The sequence below is a fragment of the Saccopteryx bilineata genome, chromosome 4, assembly GCF_036850765.1.
Source record: "Saccopteryx bilineata isolate mSacBil1 chromosome 4, mSacBil1_pri_phased_curated, whole genome shotgun sequence".
In the NCBI taxonomy this organism is placed as follows: Eukaryota; Metazoa; Chordata; class Mammalia; order Chiroptera; family Emballonuridae; genus Saccopteryx; species Saccopteryx bilineata.
The window spans coordinates 16,440,682-16,448,013 of NC_089493.1; the positions used below are offsets into that span (position 1 = coordinate 16,440,682).

The 7,332-nt window shown below is 36.9% G+C and overlaps 1 non-coding gene across 1 annotated transcript; it reads right to left on the reverse strand.

Moving 5' to 3' along the window:
• Positions 1–794: 794 nt before the first annotated feature.
• Positions 795–870, reverse strand: TRNAS-GGA (transfer RNA serine (anticodon GGA)). The gene has a single exon. It is a non-coding gene; the product is annotated as a tRNA-Ser (tRNA).
• Between the last annotated feature and the right edge of the window lie 6,462 nt (positions 871–7,332).

The window sequence follows — 7,332 nt, forward strand, 5'->3', positions numbered from 1 at the left end:
TTTAGACTCACAGACACACAAGGGGAACAAGGTAAAAATGGATTGTCATTTACACACTAGGAAGAGAGTCTCATAACAAATCTTTCCCTCTGTTACAATAATATGTTATAGAAATTAAATATATAGAAATACAGAAAAATATAGAAGATATATAGAAATAAATTAGTGTATAATATTAAACGCCATTAAGGCAAGTGAATAAGGTTACACCGTCTGGGTGGGAGCTAATCTCGTGTGTACAGATATGATAGGCAGAGTATACCCTCTACGCAGGGCCCAGTCAGTGTGTGTGTGTGAAATTATATATAGATAAAATGAGCTCCCTGCAAGAAACTCCCCAAAAGTAGCTTGGTGTGATAATCCCGTAGATTAACACCTGTTAGAAGTCATATGCTAAAAAGGGTACTTAAATTGAGGAGGCCCCAGCTGCAGTCAGTAGTCCACACTCCAATATATATATATATATATATATATATATATATATATATATATATATATATATATATATATTTTTGTATTTTTCTGAAGCTGGAAATCGGGAGAGACAGACAGACTTCCGCATGCGCCTGACCGGGATCCACCCAGCACGCCCACCAGGGGGCAATGCTCTGCTCCTCCGGGGCGTCGCTCTGTTGCGACCAGAGCCACTCTAGCGCCTGGGGCAGAGGCCAAGGAGCCATCCCCAGCGCCTGGGCCATCTTTTTGCTCCAATGGAGCCTTGGCTGCGGGAGGGGAAGAGAGAGACAGAGAGGAAGGAGGGGGGGGTGGAGAAGCAGATGGGCGCTTCTCCTGTGTGCCCTGGCCGGGAATCGAACCCGGGACTTCTGCACTCCAGGCCGATGCTCTACCACTGAGCCAACCGGCCAGGGCTGCACACTCCAATACTGAATGTGGACTGTCTCCATGCCATTCTGACCAAGGACAGCCAAGAGGAGCATGCCGATGGGGCCCCATGAAGCTGTACCCAGGCATGCCATAGGATCTGTGAGTAATAAACTGCGGGTGTGATACTTGCAACTAACTTGTGTGTCAGTCGTGTTTTTCTTTCAGTGGCAGTTCATCTTGGTACTATTAAGTAGAATCCTCATAGCTGCCTCAAGAGCAGTCTCTAGGAAGCCACCAGCCCTGCTGTGAAGCAGGAGTGCCCCACTGTGTGGGGGAGTTGAATCAGAGATGCCTGATCCACATAGAGTGCAGGTTCTACTGGGACACCCTCATAACCCTCTGCAGGAATAAACCCACCAACATTTTAATTTTGGACTTCTAGCATCCAGAACTGTGAGATTAAACACTTTCTGTTATGTAGGCGACCCAGTTTGTGGTACTTGGTCACCACAGCTCAAACAGAGTAACAAGATGAGAAAGGCAATTTTTTACGTAAAAGGATCTTCAACTTTAGGATTCCTATGTTAAAAGCAGAACACTCTAACATGGGGCACATGTGCATTGTCAGACGTAATATTTTTATGAAACATAGTCTATAAGATTGTTTTAAATATGGCAAATAATCAGAAGGAAATAAATGTATTGCTACCAGGAAGAATAAGGGAGGGGGATTCTTGGGAGATGTTAGAGAAGAGACGAGAAATAGGAAGAAAGAAAAGGGATGCCAGCCAAAAAATGTCAACAGGTGAAGGCGGCCCTGGGAAAGGGATGGGGGTAGTGGTGAAGGACGGACTTGGGTCATATCAGATGTGTTTCCCCTTGGGAAGCACTGAGTGAGGACGAAGACCATGAGCTCCCGAGTTACACTGGAGTTTACATCCTTGTTAGGTCACATAGTACATATGTGAATCTGCATTAAGTTCCTAACCTTTCTGATTTTTAATGGCAATAAAGGTCTCCTGTGCAAGGCTGACTTCTCCATTAGGCACAGTGCCTGGAGCCTGAAATACTTTTAGGGACCAATAAACATGTTTTAATTTACTTTCAAATCAGAGGGAAAAAAAAATTCAATGAACATTTAAGCCAAAACATGTTTTAATATATATATTATGAAGTGTATTTGCCTATGTACCAATTTAGTTATAAAATATACTGTATAGAATTTGTTATGGGGGAAAGGGCCCATAAAAATCCTGATTTGAGGAGCTGAGATGAGGAGGTTGAACCAGATCAGATACCACTCCACATCCTGAGAACACACCAGAGGGTAGCTAGATCTTAGGTCTTCTTTACTACATGCTATGCATGTATTTTCTATCTTCTCTGGTTATTGCTGTGGGTTTTATTATGTGCCAGGCATTATTCTAAGTGGTTTACATACCTGGATTCATTGAATTCTCACAGTGTCTCTCTGAGAGGGGACTAATGCCATTTCCGCTTTACCAAAGAAAAAACTGAAACATGAAAGACTTGAAGCAACCTTTCCAAGTTCACAGGCTTGGAAATGGCCAGGCTAGACTTTGAAGGAGAAAATCAAAAGTCTTTGATTTTTAGGAAGTTCCAGCAATACCTGCTATTTCAGCCTTCCCAAAAAGCCTTGCTGGCATGTTCCCATTGAAAATGTTTCTTGATTCAGTCGCCTTTCATTCTTGCCTGTAGGTCAACCTGGTAGATATGGATTACTTCTGCTGAAATGAGTCACTCTGGCTGTGTTAAAACATGGAAAGGCCACAGAACATGGCTGCAAAGCAGGCCGTTCTGTGGTCACCCTCACACTGTAAACACACAATATGATCCGCCATCTGCCTTGCATCATTCTCCTGCCCTGGCCGTCGATAACATCATCAGGACGCACTCCCTCCCCCTATGCATTAGCCAGACCACGCTGAAAACAGGGCCCGTGCACATCTGGATTGTTCTATCACAAGATCAACCGTGAGGCCAAACAACAGGGCCACGAATCAGACATGACTGTGTGTGAAATGGTTTCTGTGCCAGAGAATTCCATTTTTTCCAGATGTGTCATCAAGGCACCTCAAGAACTAAATTTCAATTGTTATGAGTTTAAAATGTGACTCTGTAAATTAAAATTGCTTCATCTTGAGCCCAAATTCCAAAGCAACAAAGTGCATTAACATCGGATGGCTTGTTTTCTTATGGAATAAGCAGAGGCTTGAACTGGGTTTGGTTTAGATTTAAACCCGACCAGGGTTAGCTATAAGAATCATGGTGTTATTACTACTTAAAGAGCTCAGAGTTCCTGAGAAAGTAGTATATGCCAGACACGGTTCTAAGAAATTTGTATGGAATTAATCCATCTAGTTATCACAGAAAGCTCAAAAAGTAAACAATTAACTCTTTCATATGGATAAAATGAGCCACACACTGAGATAAATAATTTTCTCAAGCTTAGTTACCTCTAAGCCAACAGTACCAAGATTTGAACCCACATAGACCCCAAATCCAATACTTTCAACGCTAAAGACCATATTTTTTATCGAGCACGTGTAGACTTCCCTTTCTTTTTTCCCTCTATTTCCTCCTTCTTGTTCCTCTTCTCCTATTTCAGCTTCTTCACAGAAAATTAATTAAATTTTTAAAAAAACCTTAATTATGTCATAATAGCCAGCAATAAACATGCTTTATTTTGGAGTAAGATTGATAATGGAGATGAGCATCTGAGGGAAGGAGGAACTCTATAAGTTTAGAGAAACACGGTTCTGTTTTGGAAAGTCAATGACTTGAATAAATGAATGGCTAAATATTTTTGGTTCAGAAATTTTTTCAGAAGCTTTAGGTAAGGTTGTCAAACACGGATTTGTAAAATCTAGGAGCAACCAAGCTAATCACTTGTCCATTTGTCTTTAAGCTATGACTTTGAACATTTATGTATGTATATGACAAATATGGATAACAATGTTATAAATTTCTTTAATGAAGATTAATCTAGTTATATTTAAATATTTATTTAATTCTGAGCATTCCCCATTTAAGAGGAAATGAAAAAAAAAAGATAAGACATTACCTGGGGATGGCTTAAGGTTCTCCCTTTTCAATGATAAACGGAGGCATGGTGAATGAGCACTGTTACTGAAAGCAGGTCCAGCTGCCCCTCACGAGGAAAGCCAATACTCGCAAGACAAGAGCTGAGATAAGGACAGAGGCTTGTTCTAGGTGTGTGGAACCCAAGAAGATGGTGGACTCTTGTCCTCAAAACCATCTTAACACTTTTGACCAACGCATTCAGTTTTATAAAGAAAGGGAGGGGAAGTAGTGAACTGCCAGCAGTTTTCTATCTGGCTTCGATAAGGATCTTGATGTCAGAACATGTTGAATCCATCTGCCCTGTGGTCTGGCTGCTCCCATCTGGACAGAAACTGAAAGTACTGGACCCTGCAATGCATTGAACAGAGACTGTTAGCAATTATTATTTTCGGGGGAGGGTTCCTGTTTTTTGTTCCTGTTTTGGGAGGCTTGTTAGTTGATTAGCTAGTACATTTACTCTGTTTATTGCAAGACTACATATTCTTAATTCACTGTTACATTATTTTCCATAGGAAAAGATTACCAAGGAAGATAACTCATCTACATGGACATGTTTATATTTTTAATGTATTTGAAAAATTCTCTCCTGCTTTATGAGGTTGCATCAGCTACACAACCTAAGCTATGGGTGACTTCTCAATTTCCTAAACTGCCCTCCCGGATGGCTAGTTAAATACATATTAGAATGGCATGCTCATGACAAGCAGAGCATAAATTTTGATAAAATACAGCAACTAAATCATAAAGAGGATTGAAGAAATCTATGCCTCCTCTCCAGCTAGCACTCATAGTAACAAAGGCAATTTTTCTGCTCCAAATCCAAAAGTGAGGAAATTAAGCTTTCAGAAATGTAAATGCTCATTACTGTATACATTTTCCTTTTTCAGAATACAATGTTTCATCCCACCAAATGAGACAGAAAGCCTGATGAATTTCCTCAGCTTGATTCACATTGCATTTACAAGATTGAACTTGTCAATATGGATTTATGAAATTTATAAAAAATTTTAACACTCACAGTGGGACTACTGTGTCAGCATGTTCATGAATTTTTAAGAAAAAAAACAATCTTCTGCATTTTTTTCCTACTTTTCAATGCCCATGCTGGCCTTTGTTTACTGCTTCACATGCATAATGAAGATTAAAAATGAGAAAAATCCCAGTTGTATGCTCTGATTAGAAATTCCATACAGTATTGCAAAGCATTAATCTGAGAGGAGAGAAAGGAGGACCAAGACATAGCTGTTTGTTTCTGCACAATCTTAAATCAGGAAGAATCCTAGATCCCGTTGACCTGAAGCACTGCCTTGTGCTATTTTGCAATAAAAGAAAGACACAAGCAAAATTCTCAGTACCTTATTTATTTTCCTTCCAAAAATAAAAAAATACGTTTAATTTGAATAAGAATATTCTTACCATTGCATAACAAGTGTAGCATTTAGTATAATCATCTAGATGCTGTTTTCCTTTATTTTTTAACTGTATTTTTCTGGTTTTCAAAATCAGTATTAACTTTTTTTAAGGGAAAACTCATTTCACATTGATCAACAGTAGCCACATTTTCCAATTATGTGGGTAATGAGTTCAGGAGCAATGACCCAGAAAATGGACAGGAGACTCTGTTCCAAACTAATATTAATAATATTTGGCTATTTTGAAAAAGAAAAATAAGAGACTCCAGAACTAATGATGACAAATCTTTGCTGTTAATTAATCAAATCTCCTCAAAATAGAGTTCAGCAGGTGGAAATAATTACCCGTTAATTGTCTCCTGTTTATTATTCTTTGGAGATATAAATCTAACCATTGCACTTGGTTTATACTACTTACTAAAAAGCTGGTGATAAATAAATCAGAAGCATGATTGTTGTTATGGTAACAATATTTGTGTTTGCTTTCTGAGACAATACACATAGTATGAAATAACAAATTTTCCTTTGAATTAAAATGTCTGCTGGCAAGATGCATAAATTTACCTATAATAAAAAAACCCCACTTTTTTGTGTGTCTTTTAATAAGTTTCAGTCAGTGATATGCAACAGAAAAAACACTTTTCAGAAGGAAAGAGATTGTCAATATGAATCCTGACAAGAAGACAATGAGTATCTTTGAAAGTTTAGACTTGGTAAGAAATGTACACCTTTGAAATATGACTTTATTTTCTATGTTTAATCTTAGTATTCAAACCCCTGAAATACTTTTTGTATATTGATTAGATTTGTAGTTTGTTTATCAGACACTCCAAATCTGAAATTTTCTATCTGTGTGATATCAGGTTGACATTTAAGAAATGGAGATAATTGTAACAATCCCAGAAAACATTAAGCCTCTAAGGAACTGAAATAATTCTTGACATTTAATAACTTCTCAATTAAAACCTTTCAGTTATTATTATTTACTACTACTATTGAAGTTTCAGGTAATAATCTCAATGTTTTATAATTTTCCTATTAGCTAAATTTTTAAAATTAAGGTAGTGTTTCTTAAAATTAACATTTTCTTTGGAAGTGGATACTATGCACAGAAATATCTGTACATCAAATATATCACCCTGTAAGAGAACAAAGATAGAGTTTCCTTTTTTATGCTATGCGTAACCATCACATATTTCTTCCTCAATATACTTATTATGTTCAATCCCCAATGTTTATTAGGATTGTTTAATTTGGCAGAAACAAATTTCTTTCTTTGGTCTCTTGCCTGAATGAACTTTTGAGCTTTTAAACTAATACTCACTTTTCAGAATCAGAGCCTCTAGTAGTTTCCTAAAAAAAAAAAAAAAGACACATCATTGGAATAACATTTTAAAAAATCTCTACTTGAGTGACTAAAGTAGATGAGAGGTTCATCTTCAACCTCTCATTTGGGGGTATAATTTTGGGGAATACTTGTTAGAATGTTAAGTAAAGCATAACATTTTGGGTCATAGATTATTGACATTATGTTTAAAAAGCCTTAGATAATCATTATTTTTAAAGTATCAACCTCAGGTAGTTAATAATACTTACACCAGTTCTATAATAAAAATTTTTAATTACTTATTTTTAAAAAATCATGATTTCAAAGTATTCACATTTGCTATCTCTTTATTTCATCTTATACTGTCATTCAGAAAAGAATCCCTGAAATAAAAAAGAATTAAATATCTATTTAAACCATTTTATATGTGGTAAATGCAGAACTATTTCTTTAAAAGGTAACCCTCTACTTGTTATTGATTTCTTTTTCATTGTAATTATTTTCAAAAAAATCATTTCTGCCTGAAATGAAAATTTGAAAGTGGCAATAGTTTTAAATTCAGTGGTTGTTCTTGCCTTTTTCTTTATATAAAAGTAAAAAGTTATTTTTAATGGCAATTGTGTGCAAATTTGGTGTTGGTGGAGTTGGTGGATACGTCCATTA